Here is a 14141-nt window from a genome sequence, read left to right on the forward strand (position 1 = left end):
AGGTGGGTTTCTTCTTTTTAAGGAGTTAATTAGAAAGATAATTATGCTTCTGAATTTTTCAATATTTAGAGAAATCCATGCCACCACCTTAATTTTTCATTTGGTTGTGATATCTTAATGAAAGTCTGGGTGGATCCAAATCTCAATTTGGGACTTTTCAGATTGCATTTTTCACATAACCACCAACCTAAAAAGGCTCAATTATCAATATAAAAAGATGTGCAATTGCAATGGCATCCACAGAGCACTTAATGCCCTCTTTACAAAGATGATTAAAAGTTTGCAAAAAAGGACTAATTTTGGGGGCCGGGCTACCAAAGAGGCCCCTTCATGTATTTGTATGTTCTTTTTCAAGAGCATGTGGCAACACAAAGGAAAAAAAACCTTTGCCAGTTTTGGTTGGCCTGTGAGGAATATGGATCGACAGCTCTCTTGTTGTTTAGTTGGGCTGCGAGGAATATGGATTCAATTTAATTGACTGATGAAATTAAAAGTTTAAAACATTATTACTTTTGATTCTCTATAACTTGTAGTAGTAATCAATTTTATCGTCCAAACGTGATTATATTCTAAAAATACAAAATAAATTTTTTTTATATCATTTGCCAAACATGATTATGATATCCAGAATCAAAAATAGAATCGAGAATCAAAATCAAAATCAAAATCAAAATAAAAAAACTGAAGTAGAATCATTGCTAAACGTGCCCTTAATCTCTTCTTACATATCGACTCGGTCTCTAAGCATGGGACTGGTTGTCATAGGCCTCATTGGCATCAGGCAATAACAATCTATTTAGCCGTGCTGATGCTTTCTCTACCTGTATAATGGGCAAAAAGGTATGACTTCATTCAAAAGTTCATGTTAGAGAGGCACTAATTAACTAAAAGAAGTTAATTTGTTGAGGTTTGTATATTGTGTCCCTCATTTTAAACCTACAACAAATTCAAAGGTTAGTATCATCCTAAGGCCTCCAATTTTTGGGACACAGTCTAAGATGATCCATAAAAGTGTGCCCCACTCTACTTCTTGGCTGCGAGTTCACCTACACATGCATGACCTTAATATAAAAACTGCTTATATCCACAGCTAAGAAGTACAGTGGGAGAATAGGTGAACTATGCCATTCATATGTTCGTACTCGCCGTAGACAGGCAGTGTCTAGTAATTTGTAGCCAAAGGATTATTTATGACGTGCATTATAAAAACTCCAACAAATCGAAGAGTTATACAAATAAATAGCTTAGATCATCCATTCAAATGTGTCCACTATAAGTTTGAAAGAACTCAACTCGTTGAAAATCACCACTCATGCCTAGTGGTCTCACGCAAGTATGGTGTTAAATATCTCCACATATCATCCGATGTAATAATAAATCTCGGTACCAGAGGTGTCTTATACGACTCATATATCGGGACCATAGAACCATAGTTAGCAAAACTTGATGCAACAAAAAAGGCGAATTCGACTTTTATACGCTATTGGCTCAAAAAAAATGTAGTAAAAAATGGTGGGAAAAATTAAAACACGAGAAAACATGTTTTAAATGTTTAAACTTTTGCCATTTACAAAATATAGCGGGGTAAAATTGAAAAGTTGGTCAGAAAGCGCATTTAAAAGGTTTAAGTTTTAAACCTTTTCCTTAAAAACAGAGTATTTTGTCCTAAAAAGTTTTAAAGAAGTATTAAACGGAGAATCTACAAAATGTTTTTTTTAATCACTAAAATTAAGTTCTGCTAATTATGTTTAAAACCTTGCATGAGAAAAAATTGAAGAAAAGAAAAGATATTCGAGAGGCAGAGTCCGAGACTGAACTGACAGCTATTTCACTATGAATATCTACTTGATATTTGTATTCTTTTGATTATTTGATTAATAGGGAGGTAAATCCCATTAATATGGGAAAACTTGCCATAAGTTGAAAAAACCAAATACTTATCTATCAATCAATAATCTATCTATCTATACTATATACTAACAAGCTTTTTTTCCATTGTCAATCGTTTTCTTTCCAAAAAACTTTATTGGAAAACCTTTTCCCATGGACAATTTTAATCCAGAGTAAATTCATTTTTGTGTAACACTTCGATGAGTTTCAAGTTGAGTAGCTACTCTTGTTCCACTGCTATTGTTTGGAAGAATAATTCAATGTATGCAAACATACTAAATTAAATGTATTTTTCACTCTTACCTGAAGACTCCAATCTGTTCTCGCAGTAATGAAAATAAGCACTAGTGTTTGTGCGGCAATTCCAAGCATCATGCCAATCCAAATACCCTGAAAAGAAACTAGAATGATGAAAAACGAGAGAGAGAGAGAGAGAGAGAGAGAGAGAGAGATATGAGACTCACTTTAACCTCGAGAGAGGTAAGATAGCCAAGTAAAATTCCTAAAGGAATCCCTATTAGGTAGTAGCAACCAATGTTCACGTATGCTACAATACTTTGCCAACCTGCCCCCAAAGCTACCCCTGCTCACAACGCAACAAACAATAAAAGAAAAGAAATAGAAATGCCAAATTAACGCAAGGAAAGAAAGGAGTATATAGATTACTGTAAAATAAATTGCTTACAAGTTCCAAGTCACTCATCTCACTTATAAAATTGGAAGCATCAACCCCCAAATCAACAGCTATACTTACAATGGTAAGTGATATTTACATTACCTAGTTTGATAAACACACACCCGTCAGGCCTATTATTTTGATTGCTCTACTACTCCATGGAAGTTGGATTTGCAATAGGCAATGAAAAAGTGGCTCAGATGGGGGGGTTTGTATCAAAACAAGGGGATGTAAATGTAGGTTTCCTGTATGATACATATTGCTTAGAAGGTGAAGGGTTTGCCTGTGAGTAGTGACTGAATAAGAGTTCAATTGTTGTAGTGTGAGGACGAGGGACCAAGAGCCTCTTTATATAGGCAATAAAGCTCCCGTAAAGCTTCTAAAATTAGTGAAATTCATTTGGCGCTCTTGGCACAAGATTAGCAAGTGCTTTTGGTGCTAACTTGCCTTCCAAGATTTCTTCAAACATATTCTACTCAACTCAACAAAGCCTTTGTCCCAAACTAGTTGGGGTCGGCTAAATGAATCCTTTAGAAAAAAAATTCATGAAGAAGATAAAAGGTATCTGCCCATTTCTAATCTGGTTCAAGTTGGGTTCTTCTACGTGGATCATTTTCTTCCATTCTATCATATCTACTTAAATGCAAGGCCACGACCAATTTAAACAGTTTAAAACAAGGAGACGTCTAACAGGCACCTCTAGCTACTAGAGGCATGTTACATAATGGATCCGGTGCTTTTCTGTCAGTGTCAAATCTTTCTACAAGTCGATTCCATCCAATCCCGTTGCCATATCAACCATACTCATTGATGATGGACATAATATAGCTAATCAGGTGATAGTGGAAAGAGATTCCTTGAACATGATATGATGGTTGAAGGGAAGCTCATCCTATCTTTGGCGGTTTGTAGGATGGATTGATGAGGTCTTGGATCGGGTGGACGGAATGTCAATCCCATTTCATCATGAAATAATATCAGCTAATAGCGAGGCCAACAAGTTGGCAACAGAGGGTGCATCTACGGTGGAGCTGGAAGTCTTTGATTTCCTCCCCCCTTAATGTGTTGTTGTTTTATGATGCTTTATTCTTTCTTGTAAATGTAGGTTTCCAGAATTTGCCTGTAAGTACTGGTTGAACACTGTTGAGCAAGACAGAGAATGATAGAAGAACACTGAGATTTGACACTTCTTTCGCCACCTCTATGCTGCTGCTGAATGCATAAGAAATGACATTTCCGACTGCTAAAAATAGCACACAAAACACCACACAAATAGATATTGAAGTGCCTGAAACCACTTTTATTGCGAATGTCGCAGCTTTTGCATCTCCGCGCCCAATTCATTTGCCACTCTTACACTGTGAAAGCGGGAAAAATATTTGAAATCCTTTTAAAGAACAATCTGGTTTATTGGCATATTCACCAAGCATTTCAGCAAATGATTTGACCCGCCCATTACCACACATCCAAATAGCAAGTTACTAATAAAGACTATACCTTGCTGCCGACAAGAAAGTAAGAAACCAACAGAGATCATTAATTCCCAAGCAGTGATGTTGAGGCTGCAAATCCACTTTAGTTAGTATCTTTATGTTGAGAATTTATATGATGGGTGGCCGGGAAAACACGTGAAGTCTGAAAAGGGAGGTACGGTGTCGAGGTTGTGAAATTAAAAATAAATGTTAGCTTGCGTTTGTGAAATGGAAAAAAAAATAATGAATTGTGATTATGAGACCAGATAGAGAAGGCTGATATTGAAATCATGGCATTTTTCATGTAGCCCGCTACTAAGATCAACAGGGAATTGTACCATAGCTCCAAGCTGTACCCAGGGAAAAAAAAAAAAGAGCAACAAATTAATAACCATATGGAGTTGGCATTGAGAACCATAAATCTAAGAAGAAACCTCCAAATAATTCTAATGAGCCCAAACTTTAGATTAAAATTTTTATTGAGGGGGGTGTTTAATAATGTATAGATGAGAGAAAATCATTTTACTATAGAGAAATCAGTGAGTATATATGTTGCAGCGGGTGTAGGTGAGAGAACAAAACTTGGCTCCAGCACGGGTTTGAGGAACTTTCCTCCAACCCCTTGCTAATAGTCTAATAGCAAGGGGTGTGGAAATATCAATTCCTTTTGAAAATAAAAAGTAAGCACGTAATTGATATTTCCGCACCCCTTGCTATTAGAGGGGTTAGAGAAAGTTCCTCCAACCCGGAAAAGGGAACGAAACTTTGCTCTAGCCCGGGTTGCAGGAACCAAGGGTTCAACTTTCGGTTTCGGAATGCATTTCAGTCCTCACCAAAACAAAAATTTCAGCCGAAATTTTAAAATTTCGGCCCACGAAATCAAATTGCACCTGCTTTATCTCCTACAGAATTTCGACCGAAATTACAGAAATTTCGGGAAAAGATTAAATATTTATCTAAAATCCAGATTTTTTGGTGAAATCCCTTAAATTTCGAAAGGAATTTCAGAATAAATGAAATTTTGACCGAAATTTCAGAATTTCGGCCGAAATAAACGACCATTTTAGCTATCACTGATTTCGGTGTCGGTCTCTACCGAAACCCAAAATTTTGGATTTCCGTGGAAATTTAAAACGATGGGAGGAACTCTCCTACAACTAATTGCTAATAGTCTAATACCAAGGGGTGTGGAAATATCCCTTTTGAAAAGGAAGTTCCTCCAACCTAGGCTAGAGCCAAGTTTTGTTCGCTAGAGCTTAAGTTAGGTTAAGGGGCATTAGGAAACAAGTAGCAAGAGTCTTTCGGTCATGAGCACTGCTAGGTAAACACGGGAATCCGTTTTGGGAAAAAAAGGTCATCATTCACTAGGACCACGTCCACTAAAATACAAAAGAATGGAGCTCAAATCCCCATAAGAGCAATAAATTCATCTTGAAAAGGTCAAATCAAAGGTCACATCAAGCCGGTTTTTCTTTTCAACACAAAATCTCGTTTTCATAGTGTTTCCCTTTCGCTCTGTTCACTCGCGTTCCCAGGAAAGCAAATCCCTGGAAAACAACCTCTTTTTCCTTGACTTGACAAGACAGAATTCTGGTGTTCACTTGTTTTCCTGTGAAAATAGAATTACACATGTGGAATTTCTGCAATAAGTCAAAAAATGACATAGAAAAACCCATCCCCCCTCCCCCTTTAGGGATTTCATTTCCGACCAAAAACACACGGATTTCGTTTCCCTGGGAAACTAGTGCAAAAAGAAGGGCAAGCAGTTTCCCTGGAAACCTTTTCCTGCGCAAGTGAACAGTCCATGGAAACTTTTTCCCACACAGATTCCCTGGATTTCTTTTCCTAATGCCACGTCAGATTCCCGGGAAACATTTTCTTTTCCTTTCCTGGGAAAATAAGTGAACAGAACCTTTGGTCATCATGACATTTGAGTAATAGCCCATCCACAATGGGATCCATTAAATGATGAATAGAAGAGAAAAGTACAGAATGTGTGTGATAGTTTCAAAAAATTACAGATTTTGGGTCCTTTTGAAAGCAAGTGTGAAACAACCAGTAACTCCAAAAGCTTAAGCCGTTGGAAAAAAGCGTTTTTCATCTTTTACACTTTAACACTCCCCCTCACGTGTAGGACTTCTGCTCTAAAACCATGTTAAACAACCAGTAGCTCCAAAAGCTTAAGTTGTTGGAGAAAGGCATTTTCAAACTTTTATACTTTAACAGCAAGCATCAAACACGGGTGATTCTTCAAAATCGGGAGGAAAAAAGACCATGATACCCTTTTGACATCAACAAAAATCTCTTTTTTCATTACTGCCAATTGAATTGGGGCGCTTCACCAGGCTTCTTTTGGTTCGTCTGAATGTGTATTTGAACAGACAGAACTAGGGGTGGCAAGGGTTCGGTTTCGGTTCGGTTTGACCCCCAAACCGAACCGAAGCAAAATTTGAATCGGTTTGGTTTTACCAAACCGAAACCGAACCGTTCGGTTCGGTTCCACCAATTTTGCCACCCCTTACTCATAAACATTGGAAATATTCTATTTCAGTTCGGTTTGATCCCCAAACCGAACCAAACCGAAATTTGAATCGGTTGGTTTGACCAAATTGAAACCTAATTTTTGGTTTGGTTTCAGCTCAGTTCCGGTTCAGTTCGGCCAATTTTGCCACCCATAGACAGAACCTTGGGTTCATTTCTATCTTGGCCGTCGGAAATAACTAGAGATGGATAGATGCTTGACAAGTGTTGAAAATTTTTTTGGAACGTTGGCGCTTCTATACACAGCCGGTTTGATTTGGATTCGAAATCTTTCTTTGAACCCAGAGTTCCTTGGGTTCGTTTAAATCTTGGCCGTCGCCAATATGCATAGACGGTCGGATCCATGATACGTGGACATCAATAGGGAATGGTGGCGTCTTCTAATAATACCGCCTCTCTATATGAGATTCTGCTGGCGTATCCATTATTTCCACCGGTGTACACTCTATTTCCGTTTACACCCTATTTCCACCGGAGTACCCCTTGATATTACGGCGGCGTTCTCTAGAATCCGGCGGCGTATTCGATATTCCGGCAACGTACTCGATATGTATGGAACACATGTTTGAACCTAGAAAATCCGACAGCATACTCGATATTCCGGCGGCGTACTTGATATCTTTGAACAATTGATGTTTCTTCAATCTGACGGCGTACTCAAGAATCCGGCAGCGTTCCAAGCCAAAAGACGTGGGAAATAATAAAATGTTCAATAACGTCATCATTCTAAGACAAAAGAGACGTACATGATCTGACGTGAAAAGTGAGCAACTTTAACGCTTTTTGATGATATTTTCACTCCCCTTGCATTGATGTTCTCATCTTTTAAAATTTTTAAAGAAAATGATTGACGTTCTCATCCATCAGGAAGGGCAACATACGAGGACTCTGATCATGTCAGAAGGGTATTAGGGTCTTTTTCCCACCCGATTTTGAAGAATCACCTGTCTCTGATGCTTGTTTTTAGAAGCCCCAAAATCTGTAATTTCTTGAAACTATCACACACATTCCGTAATTTTTCCCAAGGATAAACTATTCCAATCAACAACCACTTTGTCATATTAAAGTTGGACATAATGCCCGCACCACATAATCTCACTTGGAAAAAGCCAGAGATAAAGTAAAAATTGGAGGTTTCGATAGACTAGAGGAAGCATACGAGACCAAAAGTTGTACATAAGGTCAACACGACATAATCACTTAGAAAAAGAGAGAGATAAAGTAAAAATTGGAGGTTTCCAGAGACTAGACGAATCATACCAGATCATTACACCAGAGGATACGGAGAGCTTTACCACCGGCCAAAGTTCCGAAAATGCACTTTAGAAAACCCTCCCCGTGTTCGTGGACACCATCCTCCAAAAACATACACAAATTCTCCGGCAATCGTCAACCAAGTCGATAGAACCATGAAACCCGTGGCACCACCAACTTCCAAATTCAACTTGTCAACAAAGGCCCATGACAGGAGTATATGAAGAGTAAATGAGATACCAGCTAACCCTGCAAAGACAGAGTTCTTGAGTCGGGATTGTTGAAACACTTGAATGGTGTAGTTAAATACAAAGTAAAAGTTTATGGGAATAAACCATAAGGCGATTTCCCCAGCGGGTTTTGCTAGTTCCTCATCCTGGCCGAGAAGATTAAAAATGGGAGTGGCATAGGTATAGAGAGGAAGTATTAGGACACCGGTCAAAATGAGAATGATCCAGGACCGTTGCATATAGATGCCCATCATGTGGTATTGTTTAGCTCCGAAAGCTTGGCCACAGAAAGTTTCCAGGGCACTTCCCATGCCCAACTGCAAAGGAAATGGGAAAACCTCATGAAATATGACAAAAATCATTTTTGTTTGATCAAGGCTTAGGAATATAAAAGTTGAAACCAAAAATTAGACATCAAACCACTCCTCTTTTCTGTCAACTCATCATAATTAGCTAGTTTTTGCATACTATATCGTGAACCATACTATTAATCAGTTGCCAGATGCACATGATGCAACCTATTTACAAAAGAGAAAAAGAAATTAGCAAGAAAGAGCTTACAAGTATCCCATTGGAGAATCGCAAGAGAATGGTTTGGACAAGCGCATAGGCAGCGAGCTCAGTTTCGCCAATGTGTCCCATGAACGCCTGCGTCACAACGAACGTCCCAAACACTGAAAGCCTTGTGAGAATAGCAGGCCCTGCAACTCTCCACAGCTTCTTTGATTCTGATAAAATTCTTCCCTTTAACTCCTCTCCACCCCCTTTTTTTTATGGAAGAAGCTTTTTGTCCACCCTACTTTCCATATTTCTCTATGTAGATTTGTTCTAGACACTTAAACCATGGGAAATCAAAACAATATATAATGGGACAGTCCCATAAATTTTCCACCTACTCTTTTCATTTAAATTTTGATAAACCACTAAAATACCTGTAAAATACCAAAATACCCCCTATTGAAATTCGTCCCCGCTCTTTTAAAGAGGGGCGTTTTTGTCAGTTAGAATTTGGCTTTGATTAGGCTTCTTAAGAAAGCCTATAAATATATCGTTTCATTGCTAAAGTAAATCCTAAACGTTTTGTACAGCCCAAGAGAAGAAGTTCGTGAGAGAGAAGAAGAAGAGGATCATACCTTGGAGATTTCCAACGCGAATCAAGGTAAGATCTATGTTCTATGAAAGCATTTGTATGTTTAAGAACCCTAAATCAAGTTTTTTGACCTATACGAATAGATTAGACGTTTGATTTCGTTTAGTTAAGAATAAAAGGACTGATCTTGAATTCCTTAGGGTTAGAATCGTTCTTAATTCTGACGAACTCAAGATCAGGAATTTGATCTTTAAGAATTTGACTTAGAATCTTGAATAATTTTTCGTCAATCGTTCGTATGAATTCGGAGCGTGAAATCGGGTTTGGTGGATTCCTCCTTTCGAAAGGAATCCATCGGATCTGACCTTGCCCAATTTGGAGCCAGATCGAAGAAGATATGAATTTTGAAGTTTTGAGAAAATCAGAACAAAATTTGGAATTTTCTTCAAAACCCACCCCGCACTTCGAACGCCCGATTTAGGGTGTTCAGGCGCCCAAAGGTGTGTTCGGGCATCCGGTCCGAGCATCCGAATGTGAAGGAAATTGAAACCTGAGAGTTGGGTTTTCTAAAAAATCTCAAAGGCGCACGAAGGGGTGTTCGGGCATCCTAACCCATTGGGAAATTTGGAATTTAGTCTGAATTTTGGACTTCGATCCTTCGATTTAGGAGTTACTTCTAGGACCCTCATGTAATGTTTTTGCATTATTCAGATTAAAGATACTCAATTGTTCGACAAGTTTGGAGAACGAATCTTCCGTCCTTGAGGTATGTAATAACGTACTACTTTGGGTGTTTCGTTAACCCATCAGCATTCCGAATAAGCTTTGATATTTAGATTATGAATATTGTACTATATCTTTGAACCTTTTATATAGTTTTGGGTCTAGCATGCCTATTCATGTTTAACCTACTTAGTATGATACCATCACGACTATGAGCGTTTGGTAACTATATGTTATGAACTTCCGTTTGACATAGAACTTTAGGAACTATTTGTTCTGAACTTTGAACTTTTGAAATTATCTGTTTTGAACTTTGAATCATTAGAACTATATGTTATGGACTATGGACCTACTTTCTGGACACTTATATGGTTGCTTGGGTTATTTCTGGACCCTACCATATGGTGGTAAATCAATTGGCAACTCTGGACCTGCCGTGGGGGAAGTAGATTGTAACTTCTGGCATGTCAGTGGGATAAAACGCTAGCCCTGACGACTTATATCTAAACTTTGAGGAACTAGTTCCAACACCGTGGACGGTCAATGTAAGCAATAACGCGTCTAATGGACCATGTCAAGGATTCTGAAGTGGATTAGTATTTTGAACATTCTTTTGGCCTTGAACATAACTTTGATATTAAATTGCTCTAATGCACCTTTAATTCAGAATTTTGTTTGACATGCACCTATGACATTAATTGTGCCCACTTATTTCTGTTGAGACTTCAGCATTCAGTTTGACCCGATTTGTTTGATCCTTATTGAGACTTGGCATTCTTAGACCTACACTTAGAGTAGTGTTTTATTATGTACTGAGCTTTTCAGCTGGTTGTGGTTATTTTAACATTTTCATATTTTGATCCTCGTGTGGAGAATGAGGAATTGGACACTTAGTTCCTATATCACTATAGCTGGAAGATTAGTTAAATATTTGATTTAGTTTACATAAGTAATATGAGACATTGATTGTTAATACATTTATATTTTATTTCAGTACTCAGGGGAGAGTTGAGATTTGATTGGTTGTAATAGATTCTTACTATTGGAATTTTGATTATTAATTTAGTTAGGTTTGGTTATGTTATTGTTTCGTAGCCTTGTATGTTTGTGGGATTTATCTTGCAGATGTACGGCGTTGTCATGTCCTACGCCCAGGGTGGACGTTTGGGGGTGACAGAAAAGTGGTATCACAGCCTAGGCTTTAGGGGTAGAATATTTAAACAAGGAATTTTAATTGTGAGATTTTGGGGATTTAGATAAGGAGTAATTAGGAAGCGTTTGACGGATTTGTGTGTTCCAGGGACATCTGGCAACACATAAGTCAGTTGCGCAACCAGAGCCCAATTATAAACTCGAATGCACCTGGGAACGCTTGGGAAGTGTGTGAATTTGCAATTGGGTAAGAATTGTAGGATGTTTAAGTGATAGATATTGGCTTCAAATGGGAATACTTTATATTATTATGAACGTGTGGATATAATTTAATATACATATGTAAGTTTTCTGATTGAGTGTTTTATTGGATTTATAGTATGGCGACTCGAGGAGCACGTGGTGGTCTTGGAAGTCAAGGAAACCGTACTAGAGCCTCCACGATATTATTGGGGGAGATCAGGCTGTAGCTCAAGAGGAGCCAGAGATTTAAGAAAATCAGAACCAAGGGGTTGAAGATGAGAAAGTTGTTTGGGAACCTCCAAATCAGGGAGGCCAAGTACCGAATATGAATCATGAGGCACCTCAGCTTCAAGATGATATTGAACAAGGACTGAGATAAGAAATTTTATAAGGGCCAAGATTGGATTGGCAAATCAACAACGTCAATAGCCTCAACAACCGCAACAGCAAGTTCAAGGACCACAAGTGGTAGGACATCCCCACCAAGTGTTTGGAATTTCAGAATTCATGAGGCTTGAACCAAAGGTTTTTAAGGAGCCAACTACAACAAATGATGCATAAAAAGAGACTAGTCCTCGTGTCAATCTTGTCTAATTCGTGGGTAATTTTGTTCTATAGTTGTTTGTGCATTAGGGAGATAGACGCTAGTCAATTGTGCCCGGCCTTCATTGTATCTTGGAGGCAATTTCATTATAACTTGGTACCACCTAATCATCAGCTGGTAGAGGTGGAAATTGTTTTAAGGACAACGATAATTGCAACTCACCTTGAAGCATCTTTTACACCACAACTTTTACAAACACTCAATATGTTGCATGGCGAAGCTACTCGACCGGTTATGAAATAGCTCGCCCCTAAACGCCCTTATTAGTATGGTAAGGAGAAGATAGAAGCGAATATAGCAACCTATCCGGGAATAGCGACCCGAACCATAGCGTAGTTAGCACAGGTGCCACGGAGAGATATGTTTTTATTGGCTTAGATTCTGATCAAACTATTCCTCAAATCCTAATGTTTTGGTCCAACTCTGTTATGATCCTGACCATATGTAAGCCCAAGGTTCTCCCAAGAGCTTCTTACACTTTCACCCATGTTTTGATGATTAACGAATATTAAATTGATTAGATTTTTAAGACTAGTAAGTTGCCTTGAGTGTTGTGTTGAAACATGATAAGTTTAGCACATTGCATGACACAACACGATGCCTGACTTGGAGATCCATGTGTTCACCACCTGAAGCAACTCAATCTTGATGGGAGCAAGCTCAAGATGGTATTTGATGGAAGATCCTACAAGATGGAGTGAAGATACGAAGATCTTAATCAAGTCAAGCATCGATCAGAGCATATTGAAGATCATGTTCTAGAGAAGACTCAAGATATGTAAAATCCGATTATAGGTTGTATTTCTAACACTCTTAATATTTTCTGTACGAAGACACACTCTCTTGGACCCCCAAATTTATGCTTTTAATGTCCAAGAGAGAAACCCAAAAGGAATGCAAAAGAAACCTTTAAAATTAACTGAAAAACTCAATTTTTACAATCGACGGTCGACCTATCCTAACATCCCAGTCGACCGGTTCTTTTATAAAGAGGTGAAATCAAACTAGTCAGAAACCATGTGGCGGACGACCGACCCTTCACGGGTGCCCGACCCGGTCGACCAGCACACCTCGGTCGACTGCAACCATGCAAAAATAGATCCGTTGAGGCTTCATGTGTACTTTTCAAAAGTTCACAAATTTTACCCTTTTGCCCCCCAACGGCTATATTCTTTCAAGGGCTATATAAAGGAGGTTCTAACTCCATTTTAACTTGATGAAATCATTCTAAAATAGCCTAACACCCATTAACCTATTGTTTTATCATTTTGGGATTTTAAACCCCTCCCCAAACACTTGTGTCTTGATTTTGATTACATCTAATGTGTTGGACTTAGGATTTTCTTGTATATCGTTGAGAGAGAGAGTTTGTAGTGAGCTTGATTTTTTTATTTGCCTATCTAGAGGCTTGAGAGAGCTTAAATTTCTTTTGTCTTCATTGTACTCGCAAAGAGAAGCGGTTCCCTGTGAGGCGGTTTGCGAAGAGGGTTTATCTTCTTGGAAGTGGTTCGCGAAGAGGATCAATCACCTTGGAGGCGGTTTTGCAAAGAGGTATTGTTCCTCGGAGACGGTTTGTATATAGGAGGTTTTGTTCCCTTGAAGGAGTCAAGTTGTAAAGCCAAGAGATTCGACGCGTGGAATCTCAAATAGTGAAAGAAATCCCAAGGAAAGATCAAGTACTTGGGTAGTGGAGTAGGTCCGTTTGTGACCGAACCACTATAAACGATTACGTTGTCTCATATCCTCTTTCTCCTTCATTTTGTGGTGATTGGTAATATCTAAACCCTATTTTTATTATCTTGTTTTTATTAACAAGGATTAGATTTATAATTGCTTAATTGGTAAATTGACTTTAACATTGCACTTAATTAAAGTAAATTTTTTAACTACCCAATTCACCCCCCCACCCCTGTTGTGTTGCCTATTGGGATTTCACCATAGAAGTGCCACCCCAAGCCACCATGTAACTTGAAACACAACAACGCCACATATGTATAAAGAGAACTCTACAAGGATGCAAGGCTAACAGTATAACAAAACCATGCTCAAAATAACTATATTATATTCAACACATAATCTTTCACAATTGATTAATCAAATATTTCTGAGTACCGATGCCTCACACTCTCAACCCAATAACTAAATAAATGATTAACAGAACATGTCCTTCAAATACTCACTCAATTTAACTAAATTAAAATAAAGTCTTGTTCCTCGTGGTAATTCCTTTTCGCTACTTCAACCTCATGGTGGATTCACGCCTTGG

General features: G+C 38.3%; 1 pseudogene across 1 annotated transcript; it reads right to left on the reverse strand.

Annotated features, from left to right (window-relative positions):
- Positions 1-691: 691 nt before the first annotated feature.
- On the reverse strand, positions 692-8831 carry LOC143888894 (protein DETOXIFICATION 20-like; annotated as a pseudogene). The gene is made up of 8 exons (XR_013254613.1): positions 8625-8831; positions 7840-8380; positions 4156-4388; positions 4064-4067; positions 3687-3924; positions 2355-2473; positions 2194-2280; positions 692-821 (listed from the first exon to the last, which is right to left on the reverse strand). The product of XR_013254613.1 is annotated as a protein DETOXIFICATION 20-like (transcript).
- Between the last annotated feature and the right edge of the window lie 5310 nt (positions 8832-14141).

This window comes from Tasmannia lanceolata, unplaced genomic scaffold (genome assembly GCF_043159265.1).
Source record: "Tasmannia lanceolata isolate RefF3 unplaced genomic scaffold, GAP_Taslan_0.1 ptg000012l, whole genome shotgun sequence".
Lineage (NCBI taxonomy): Eukaryota > Viridiplantae > Streptophyta > Magnoliopsida > Canellales > Winteraceae > Tasmannia > Tasmannia lanceolata.